Below are 12,289 nucleotides of genomic sequence, written 5' to 3'. Positions count from 1 at the left end.
CGAGCCCCACGACGGCCCGCCCCCTCGCGCCTTGCCTCCTGCCCCGCGGGGCGCTGCGCAATAAGCCGCTCCCCTACCCGGTCCAGCCGGACGCGGCCACGCTTACTGCCAACCGCGGCGGTCCCCCCCGAGGGGATTGGCAACATGAGTGGCGGGAGGGGCTGCGGTGCTACGTGTAGCCGCCAGCGGGCCAGGTGCAGGTGGGGGTGTCGCAGTGGCAGGGCTGGGCAGGGCTGGGCTGGGCCGCACCGGTAAAACCGTAGCTGAAGCGAGGCACGGGTAAAACTTCCTGCAGACTGACCCGTCCCACCACAAGCTGTATTTACTGGTACACAGTCTTCCTCTGCGTCCGGCCATTCGTAAGGCAGAAGTCCCAACACTATCAGTCAGTGGTCACCCGCCCAAGGCACACCTCATAGTACCGCAGAATGGTTTGGGTTTGAAGGGCCCTTTAAAGCTCATCCGGTTCCAGCCACCTGCCACGGACAGTGACACCTTCCACTAGCCCAGGTTGCTCCAACCCCCATCCAACTTCAGTGGTTAAAGCTATTTACCTGAATTATTTGTGGACAAAAACTGACAGGAATTTCATTAGATCAAATAAGGCAAGTCTACTGAGTGTTGTTCACATACAATCACGTCTGACTGATGTGGGGACTCATCTGCAGTTGATGCTGTAAAGCCCCTGGGAAGGGTTAATTTCACGGCAGTCACAAATTCTTTGTAGTACCTCATCACAGCTTAATTATTCATTTGGCTGTCACACAGCATCAAAAGTGTCCTGACATAAACAGTGCTACTCAGGGCATACTTTTTTCCCTCACAGATAATTCAGCATATGAGCATATGATGCCACTTTAGAATAGGAAATTATGAGTCCTTCTTTTGGACAAAAGACTTACCCATTTTCTTACTCAAGGGAAGCTCTTTATTGTTCCTAAACACAGCCCACAGCACAAAAAGTAGACCAGTTACTTAATTTCAACACCTTCAGGCTCACCAGGGAAGTTGTAAGACAAGTGAAGGAAACAAATATACACCATGTATCTTGGGGTCATGCCCCAAGATTAATGAGCTCCCAGATGTGACAATTTATCCCTCTCTCTCTCAAGCTCTGTGAATGTGCTAGTAAAGCTAAATTAAGACATTTGGTACATGTGTTATGTTGGAGCAAGTAACCAGAGGCCTTTCAGATCTACGAAAAAGTAGAGTATCTCTTCAGACATGATTACTGTTGTTACTTTCACTATGTCAAATACCAAAGGGACAAGAAAGCCAATTTTATCATATCAAAGTTTAGCTGGACTAGGATATTTCTGCTTTAACAAGAAGACCTCATGTCACTGAGTTTAGTCAATGATGTGTTTTGCTTAAGGGAAAAACAAATGAAAACAGCTTAGTATTTCAAAAAGGAAATTCAATTAATATCTTTAACAGATGAGCATAGAATGTGGTAAGACTACTGTGAAATATCCTTTGGGTTTTACTCAATTACACTTTATAGTTCAAGTGGCTCAAATACATTAATAAGTCTTGGTGATCATATGGTTTTATGGTGGCAGTTAACTAATAAAAGGCAAAGGCAAACTTCAAGGACAATTTATGCAGCTAATGAGACCAATAATAGTAATATGAGTGATGTAGAAATTTATTTCAATACCACAGGGGTGGGAAGATACAGATCACCATTAATACTATGATATCCATCATTGTGGCAGAAACCTACAATTCAGTCAACAAGCCAAATTCTTTGAAACCCAGTCACATCAACATTCTCTTGGGGAAGACAATAAAATGTGATTCCTCAGCTGTCGCAACTTGTCACTGAAGGAACTACAAGACTGCCATGCAATATGCTTAAGAACAAAATTAAGGGAACATAAAAATCATACTGTCAGAAATTGATACTTTGGTTTTATTTATCAATATGAAGCCAGTGAAGTTTGAAATGTTAAGGTTTTTTTTTCCAGTGAATGGAATGTGGAAACAGAATATATTTGACTGTAGTGAAATATATTCTCACCAAATAGTAACATTTTATAACAAATATTACAATGTCATTTTCTAAATAAATCAGAAATAGTGAGCACTGACTCAGTTCAGTAATGATACACATCTTCCTGTAGTGGCACGAAGTCTCCTGGGCCACTGAGAAAGGTATTAACTTACTTATTTTAATATGTAGTAATTTCTTGGCCAGCATAGATTGTTTCTGAAATCATCTGAACCATGTGCCTTAGTCTTTAGAAGACCACCATTAGTTACAGGAAGTGTAATTCAGACAGACAATATATTTTGTAGTAGAAAAAGATAATATTTGGGTATACCAAACTGCCCAAGAGCCAAAGCAGGAGAACCTCAGTTGCCAAAGACGGGAAGTGGAAGAAGAAATGAGGCCTGTAGAAGACTTTTGTTCTGTTCTTTTCTGTTCTGATTCTGTGATTCTACACTTTCTCCATAAAACACAACTGTTCTATCTCTAGTACATTATTTATACTTGCTGGTTTTCATTAATAGATTAGTTTAATCAGAAGGGACCTACAATCGTTTAGTTCAACTGTCTGAGAAATTTAGCACTGACCGAAAGTTAAAAGCATGTTACTCAAGTTATTGTCCAAATGCCTCATAAACGCCAACAACATGGGACATGGACCACTCCCTAGGAAGCCTGTTCTAGTGTTTGACCACCCTGTTAGTAAAGAAATGTTATTTAATATAGAGTCTGAGCCTCCCTTGATGCCATACTTCGAACCATCCTGATGCATCCTGCTACTGGATACTAGGGAGAAGAGATCAGCACAGACAGATTTCATGCTGTACATGCTATGTCTTTCCACTGTCTTCTCTCTATTAATATTCTGACTCGATTTATTTTGCAAGACCCCCACACTCAACCTCAATATATCCAACATTAATTGGATTAGAATCTGATTTTCACATTAAAAAAATTGCCAAGCAAACACAGCCTTTTAACAATGCAGTCACGGTTAGCAAAGTTCCTAGATAAACTGTTCTCTATGCAGTAATGAAAGTATTACAGATTATGATCCATTAAACAAAGCAAGTACTTCAAGGAGGAAGTGTAGAGTATGAATTTGATTTATTACATCAGGCCAGTTATTACTGCCACAGGCCACCTAATTACTCTACAGTAGATGAAAGGTGTCTCTTTCCTTTGAAGTTACCATGAAATACTAGTTGCAGTGCAGTAATAGCACACAAAGACGTCAACTGGGAATACCAAACAGTGGACACAAACAGGATGAGGAATTTCATAAAGCATGTGGAAGATAACTTTGTCCAGCTACTACAGGAGCTGACTAGGAAAGATGTCCTCCTAAAAAAAAAAAAAAATATCAAAAAGAGAAAAATTGGTATTTTTAATTATAAAAGAATATAAAAGTTTATCACACTGTTTTGATTTGATGAGGCAAGGTTTTGGCACTGGAGGAACTGCATGGGTGGATGAGACCAGGGGCTGCACCAGCGAAGCTGGTGGTGCCTCTGTGAAAAACGTATTTAAGAAAGGGTAAAAAATGCTGCCCAGTGACTGAAAGAGAAAAAAATATGGAAACAATGATCCTGCAGCCACCAAGGTCAACAAAGTAGGAGCAGAAGGAGGTGCTCCAAGCACTAGAGTAGATGTGCCCCTGCCACTCATAGAGGACCATGCTGGAGCAGAGGAAAGATTCCATACATCAGCCCATGGAGGACACTATGCTGCAGGAGGTGAAGATGCTCTGAAGGAAGCTGCAGCCCACAGAGAGCCCACACAGGAGCAGGTGTTCTGGAAGGAGCTGTGGCCCATGGGGAACCCATGCTGGAGCAGTCCGTTCCTGAAGGACCATAGTCCATGAAGAATGACCCAAGTCAGAGCAGTTCACGAAGGACAGTAACACCTGGAAGCGGACCCACGCTGCAGGAGGGGAACACTGTGAGCAGTGAAGACTGCCAGAGAGGAATTCTTACGGACCGTCCACAACTCCCATTTCCCCATCCTCCCTGTACTACTCAGAGTGGGCAAGAAGGTGGACAAGTCAGGAATAAAAGAGTAAAGTTGAACCTGGGAAGAAGGCTGGACAGAAGGTATTTTTAAGTTATGTCACCATCCTACTGTGTTTTAAATCAGCAATAAATTAATTTCTGCAAGCCTGTTTTGCCTATGACAATAATCTGTAAACAATCTTCTGTCTTTATCTTGAACCAGAAGCATTTGATTTTCAATCCCCCTGTCCTGTTGAGAAGGGCATGTGAGAGAGCAGCTGAGTAGGTGTCTGGCAGCCAGCCATGGCCAATCCACCACACCAGGTTTGGACTCCATGAAAGGACTTGCATATGAGCATAGGGAGGGAAAAAAAGAATAAAGGGAAAAAAAAAAAAAGAAAAAAAGGATGAGAGAGGTCCAATGCTTTTAACTGCTTTACTGGGAATGAATATTCACAGTATATTTGGGTGATCCCTAAACAGCCACTACAGAATAGAGGCCCAAGTCTGTATTTCCATGAAAACCATATGCCCATATGCCAAAACAAGCTCATTTGAAAAATCTTACCTCATATGTGGAAACATATGTATCTTTTAAAAGAAGCAGGACAAAAGAAATAATTAAGTGAAGTGAAATATTTGCCATGCCAATAATCATTATTTATTAATTGCAACATGACATACATATTGGGAGGTAATCATATTGCTTACAGACTTTGCATTTACTGCAAAAATTCCTAAATTCCAAGAATATTTACCATCACAAAAGACTACTGACTCCAAATGTCTACATGGATACAAATATTTGATGGGTTCAAACCGCACACTGGACTCTTGTTAGGCAGAACACTTTTTTTTCAGTGGAATAATCAGCACATATTCCAATAGCTCTCTTTCTACCTATTATAATTTCAAAAAAAGGCACCTGTTTCTTTGCACAAGCTAAGTAAGCAGGTCTTTGCCAAGATTCCTGTCTATTGTGCATTTATGAAAGCAAACATGAATGCCACTGGATGCCAGTAGGAAGTCTTGCAGGCCTGACACATTCAGTGCCAAAACAACGGCTCTAATTAGTGAGCAGTTCTGGTCAGACAATAAAGGCCTTAACCTTCCTTGGGAAATAATGAGCAAGGCAATGTTTGAAGCCCCCAGATAAGCTTTAGAGAACAGGGAGGGTGCAGAGAACTGTGTTAAAGGGACTAAACTGACAGACACAGATGACCTAACAGTGAACTGTGTATTTGGCAATCAGCAGCCAAATGCCTGCTATACATAGGCATCATTCAGTCTTTGATTTCCCTACTTTGTCTGGATTATCAACAGAATTCAAAGGATTATATTGGTCATTACAACTATTTAAAACAAAGCAAGGGATTTGTTGAAATAGTCTGGAATACCTCCAAACTTAAGCAATTACTTCTATTCAAAGACAAGGCTTCCTGAGGATACTAGGTAAAATTTTATCTTAACAGAATAATTAAAAACTTACTAGCAGTATCAGACTTTGAGAAGTAGAATCATCCAGCACCATCTGCAATGTAAGACTGTTATCAAGTCACATACTTTTATCAATTTCTAAAGGAAATCTATCTAAAGAATAAACCTACACAGGAAGTCCTTTCATATTGAAGAGTGGGGTTGATTGAAGAATAAGGTGGATTGAATAATGGGGTTGATTGAAGAATAGGGTTGTAAATAAGTAACCTCAATAACTTTGGGCTTTGTTAGCAACTACAGAGAAAACTAAAATTACTAAAATAAGCTTTGCCAGAACCACCTGGTGGTTGCTGATATAACAATGATCCTAAAACAAAGTGATGAAGAAATAACCACCGGGGGTCCGAAAGCCCACTGCCACATTTTTGTATGCATACAGGAGGCATTGTCTAAGAAGTATGATGTAATGTATGTAATGTAATGAATATGTGTGTTTAAGGACAATATAATGACAGCTTGGTTGATGCCTGGTAGAGACACGCTTGGAGGAGCTATCCGTGTCTCCTGGCACTGCAATAAAGAATACCTGCTTGTCAACCTAAAACTTTGTTGGCGAGGTTGTTCCTGGAGTTTTCTCCGAATCAATTTGGCACCCCAGATGGGACCCTCTTTGCTCGGCTGCAGGACCCGCTGAGGACAGGGCTCCCTAGGGCCCTCGGGAGTTTTTCCTGGAGGGACCCCTCGACTCATTCGGATCACTGCGGGAGCAGACAAGGACCATCTCATAAAAGGTATTCTTTTCTTTTATATAGTCTGTAAGATGCAGGGGGCATCTCGGTTTGGTAAACTGGTTTGGTAAGCATACGCATGGTTTGGAAGCCTTCCGTAAATCATGATAGGAAATCTCGTGGGTAAAGGCGTATACCTGGGTGCTAGCGTCCGTTTGGTATACACCCACAAGAAGCAGGGGGCTTCCTGTGATTTGGGTCCTGCAAGACGCAGTGGGTGTCTTGTAGAAAAGGTTTTGTTTTTTACCGGTATACAATCACAAGAAGCAGGGGGCATCTTGCGGTTTGGGTCCTGCAAGACACAGTGGGTTGTCTTGTAGAAAAGGTTTTGGATTTTAGTGGTATTTGACTTATGTTGTGGCTTATTATAGTTATGATTTTGGTCTTGTGATTTTGGTATTGGTGACAGACTGTTATAAATGAGTTATTAATTGTTGTCTCTGTTTCAGGTGTTCTAAGATTTTGGTCTTGTGATTTTTGTATTGGTGACAGGTTGTTAGTTTGATACAATTTTAGTCTCCGCCTCAAGTGTTGTAACTGTGTGGAGTGTGTCTGTGGGATCCCATGTGTGTGTGTGAATGCGAGATTGATAATGGGAAATCAGCAGAGTGGAGAGATCTTGAAAAAGAGTCCTTTAGGATGCATTTTGGCACACTGGAAAGAACTTGGAGGGTTTCCTGGGGGCTCAGTAAATGAGAAAACGTTGACAAAATATTGTAACCAATGGTAGCCTTTGTATAGTTTGGAAGATCAGGAAAAATGGCCTAAAAATGGAAGAACTTTGAATTATAATACATTGTTACAGTTAATGTTGGTTTTGAGGTGGCAAGGAAAATGAGATGAAGTAATGTATGCAGATACGTTTTTCACTTTAAGAAACCACCCCACGTGACAGATGGAATGCGAAATTAATATATCTCCATCAGATCCCTTAATTTTGGCTTTGGAAAAGGATAGAGAAAATCAGAAAGCTAAGCTGGAGAGATGTTGTTCAGCCTGTGATATTGGGGGAATGATGTTTAAAGCTAAAAACGAAACCCACACAAAAAAAAAAACACAAAAAAAAAAACCAAACCCAACAAACCAAACAGAGTAATCAGGAAGATAGGTTGGGGGATTATGTATCACAGGTACCTCTGAGAGGAGCACTCTTGGCATCTGCCCTATTTGTTATTGATAAGGAGGAAGAGGTTGCTGTCACTGGTAACAGAGCAGAAGGACTTGAGAATGTTAAAGAAGTGTGGGGAGTGTATTGGAATCGGAAACATGTAGAGAAGAAAGATCTGAGTTGTGCTATAGGCATGGCTGCAGTGGCTGCTTTGGGACAAGTAGAAACTGGTGGAGGGACTAATGTGAGAGGATGAGGCAGAGGTAGAGGAGGAATGACAGGCAGAGGTGAGAAACTGAATTCTCCTGTGGGATGGGATCAGTGTGCATACTGTAAGGAGTTCGGATGTTGGAAGTGAGACTGCCCTGGGCAGTGCCATGGGGTGGCTCCAGTGACTGAACTGGAACTAGACTGACAGGGACCTGGGAAATCTATCCTAGCAGATCCACTGATTAAATTAAAATGAGGAACTAGAGGAAATAAAGTGGAATTTTTAAGTGGATACAGGAGCAACCTATTTGGCGTTAAATCAGAGGGAAAAGAATTTGTTACAGATGCGGGAGCTACTGGCCACCAAGGGAAAAAAAAAAGGGGGGGGGCAAAAAGAGGCATTCTTTCTGAAACCCTTAGAGTACAAATTGAGAAAACAAATAGGAGTGCATAAAATTTTTATGCATGCTAAATTCTTTAAAATCTTTATTAGGGCGAGAAGCAACATTTAAAGAAGGCAAAATGGAATTAAGAATTAAAAATCAATGGCCCAGATGCCTAAGGGCTGTGGCAGCAGTTGTCATGAATATTGAAGAGGCCCACAAATTCACCTTGGGACTAAAGGTTACTGTACTAGTGTCCCATGTTGTTAACAGCAGTCCTGGAACAGAACGGAGCCCACTGGTTATCTTCATGTTTTTTAAAATACCAGGCCACCCTTGTGGAACACGATGATATAGAAATTGTGGTGACTAACGTTGTCAATCCAGCATCCTTTTGCAGGAACAACCAACAGAACTATTAACACATGACTGCTTGGCCACTATACAGACTGTGTATTCAAGCTGACCAGATTTGAAAGAAACCTCTGGAACATGCTGAACTACAGCCCTGGAATTGGCTAAAGACAAAAGGATAAATATTTGGACTGATTCTAAATATGCATTTGGTGTGGTCCATGCACATGGTGCCATCTGGAAAGAACAAAGACATTTGAACACACAGGAGAAACAGATTAAACATGCTACAGAAATTCTACAACTACTGGAAGCTGTTCAGCTACCTGAGGAAGTAGCTATTATGTATTGTTGAGGGCATCAACAAGGTGACTCTGATCAGGAAACTGGACATAATTTGGCCAATTTTGAAGCCAAACAAGAAGTTGAACAATCTAAACTCATTCCCTTAATCCCTGACAGCAAACTAACAATTGAGAAATCTAAACCTAGATATTCAAAGGAGGACAGAATATTGATTGGAGATCTCAAAGGAGAGGAAAACAAAGAAGGCTGGGTTCAGATACCTGATGGGCGAATTGTAATCCCCTATAACCAACTCTGGAAGCTAGTTCAGGAGGAACATAATAAAACTCATTGGGGTAGCAACTCTTTGTATAAATACTTAGACGAACAAATTGCAGGAAGGAATCTATATACCATAGTTCAATTAGTGACAATGTCAGCTCTGTCTTACGAATAATCCTAAAATTGAAAATAGAAATCAAATTGGTACAACTGGGGAGGAAGTTATCCGGGACAGCATTGGCAAATAAATTTGTCTGAATTACCGAGAACAGGAGGTTACCAATATTTGTTGGTGTTAACGAATACTTTTTCAGGGTGGCCAGAAGCATTCCCTTGTGGAATAAATAATGCAAGACAAGTAATTAAAACATTTATTAAACAATGTAATACCTTTTTTTGGAGTACCAGAGGCTATTTCTTCCAACCAAGGCTCACACTTTAGCGCAAAATAATTACAAGAAATTAGTAAAAAAAATTAGAAATTGATTGGCAACTACATGTTCCATATAGGCCTCAGGCCAGTGGGCAAGTAGAAAAGATGGTTCATCTGATCAAACAACAGACTGGTCACATATGTCAGGAAATGAATTAATATTGGTACCAAGGTTTACCACTGGCTCTATTAAGAATTCAAACTAAACCTCAGTCAAAAGAAGAGGCTAGGCCATGTAAAATTTTATATGAAAGACCGTATCAGTCCCAGTTTAAAGGAGAAAGTCTTCTGGAAGTGGGAGAAGGTTAGGTCCTAGAGTTTCTGGTCAATCTGGGAAAACAATTAGAAGAAATAGGAGAATACTGGGGACAAGAGCGAGAGGCGTGTTATTATCTGACTCATCCTTTTAGATCCAGAGACTGGGTTTATGTTAACAATTTTTCAGGAGATTCTCTACAGGAGAAGTGGAGCGGACTGCACCAGATAACATTGACCACCTTTACAGCAGGGAAGATAAAGAAACAACCTGCTTGGATACATTATTCAAGAACCAGAAAGACATCAGAACCAAGAAAAAGTATGGTGCATCGAGTCTTCAGGACCCACACATATGAGACTACATCGATCATAATTTGGACTTGTATAATAATAGGTGTAGAAGCATGGAATGAAAACCTGTATCTGAGATTGGTACAAAATGTTACTAATGTCTTAAACAAGAGTGATTGTTGGATCTGTACTCATCTACCTAAATCAGGAGAGAGACTGGATATTCCTTTAATTAGCCTCCCTATCCCCTTTAAGACAAATTGGAATAGATTATGGAGAGATCCTCTTTATACCGATAAGGGCCATACAAATTTACAGGCTTTAAGGATAGAAGCCTCAAATATATCAGAAGTTAAATGTATAACCACTAACAAAACTCTTAATCAAGGCAACATGTCAGTAGGAAATTACCCATATTGCAGCTGGGCAATGTAAATATCTCAGCGGCAGTTGAGGAAATGGGAAATTGAACTGCTGATGCTATTCTAGCATTACAAGAAGAAATAACCAGCCTGTCTAAAGTAGTGCTCCAAAATCGAATGGCATTAGATACACTGTTAGCATCCCAAGGAGGAGTTTGTTCTGTAATCAATGATAGCTGTTATTCCTATACAGATCAAAGTGGAAGAATTACAACTGATCTAAAGGAAATGTGGAAACAAGTTAAAATATTTCATGAGATGGCGCAGGACAACACCTCATGGGGATTCGAAGAAATTTGGGAAAAATTAACATCATGGGTACCCAATTTCTCCTGGTTGAGACAGTTGTTTTTTACTGTATTTGTAAAAATAGGAGTGGTTGTAATTACATGTATAACGGTCCAATGCTCCTTTTGGTATTGCAAACAAACCACAACGAACTATGATGAATGGAAGAGAAATAAAATTAAGCATCAAATAGAAACAGGGAAATACTTCAGGAAACTTTAAATAAAAATGACACAACTCAGTTGTTAAAACTTTTCAAAAGACTTCTGAAAATACTTTAAAAAAAAAATAAAATGCAAATTTTAAAAATTAAATATTAAAAGGATAAACAGAAACTAAGAAAAGCAGGCATCCAAATTTGTATTATAGATACCCAAATTGCATTTTTCCTTTTGACAAGAAAATGTTTGGTCTTTGTGATGTATGTTTTATTTTTAGTGTCAAGTTGATGTTAATTTTAACTACTTGCTTTCCCTAAGTATCCTTCATTCTTGAAGAGATGTAAGAAAATTATCTGGGGAAAAAAAAGAAAAAACAAACATCACAAGCAAAAACCCAACAAATACTATTTCAAGCTAATTCTTGAAGATACATGAGAAAATTATTTATTTATGAAAAAACAATAATTTCAAAATGGTTTCTGATAGTAAAGTTTTCTGCATTTTGTTTAGAACTGATTATTCTTACTAGTCTGAGTCTATGATTCTCTTAGCAGCAATACTGCTATAAATCTATACTAAACCAATTAAGAGATACTAAAAAAAAAAACAGAAGAAAGTAAGTGTATCAGGAATTACGTTTATATATATAAAAAACAAAACCAAAAACCTACCTTAGTGGCAATAGTACGTGGAGAGGCCTAAGGAAATAAAACCACAGACCCACAAGAGCATTATTAGAACTGAGAACAAAAATACACTTATAATACTGCTCTTCTTTTCTACAAACACACGCAGAGTAGAATTAAGGATACAACTTAAAATGCACAAATATATCCTACAAATGGCTTTCTTAGAAACCTTATTACAATAAAGGGATATATTTTATTAATTCTATTCATAAAAAAAAGTCAAGCAAATAATCAGAATGTTATAATCTACACCAATTTCAATTAATTTACTGACCCAATTGCAAGACACACATATTCAGACATCTCTCTACAAGAAAGTTATGTAGACACAAAGTACTTAAATCCAGCAAATACTAGTATTTTTATTAAATGTGGACTTGTCATGATCAATAGCCTCCAAACAAGAATGTCAAGGGAAAGAAGCTGGAGAGGTGTTATATGGAACAGAATCCCAGGGCTCATTTAGGGTAAAATTTTATGAAACAGATGTCAAATCCCACTGCCTCCTTGCGCTCACAAGAGGCAAATAGTCCCCTCCTCACTCCCTGATTGGTGTTACGGCCTCAGATGTCCCTCATGGCTGCTCTTGTTTCTTGGCTGAATACACACAAGGAAGCCCTTTTTCTCCTCAAGCCCTGCTGACCAGCCCAGAGAGCTGAACTGGCACACAATTGAGACAGAGGACACTGGCAAAAGCATCTAGTCAAGGGGAAGTGCATTATCACTGGCATTAGGTCTCCTGATTAGTACTGCTGCCTCTTGAAACCTCACCCCCTTATAAAAAAAAAAAAATTAAATAAAAGGAGAAAAAACACAGCAGTTCTAGAAAGAACAGCATTCATCAGAGTTTAGACTCTCAAACTAGAACAAGTGGGAAAGCAAGTCCAAAAGGCTTGAAAGTCTAAAAGGCTTCAAA

General features: G+C 39.6%; 1 long non-coding RNA gene across 1 annotated transcript; it reads left to right on the top strand.

Moving 5' to 3' along the window:
• The first annotated feature begins 6,498 nt into the window (after window positions 1-6,498).
• On the top strand, window positions 6,499-6,903 carry LOC134169497 (uncharacterized). Its single transcript, XR_009966902.1, has 2 exons — window positions 6,499-6,642; window positions 6,702-6,903. It is a non-coding gene; the product is annotated as an uncharacterized LOC134169497 (long non-coding RNA).
• The last annotated feature ends 5,386 nt before the right edge of the window (window positions 6,904-12,289 follow it).

Source organism: Pezoporus occidentalis, unplaced genomic scaffold (assembly GCF_034315485.1).
Source record: "Pezoporus occidentalis ecotype Australia unplaced genomic scaffold, CSIRO_AGI_Poc_V1 ctg346, whole genome shotgun sequence".
Classification (NCBI taxonomy): Eukaryota; Metazoa; Chordata; class Aves; order Psittaciformes; family Psittacidae; genus Pezoporus; species Pezoporus occidentalis.
This window is presented reverse-complemented; position numbering and strand designations above follow the sequence as displayed.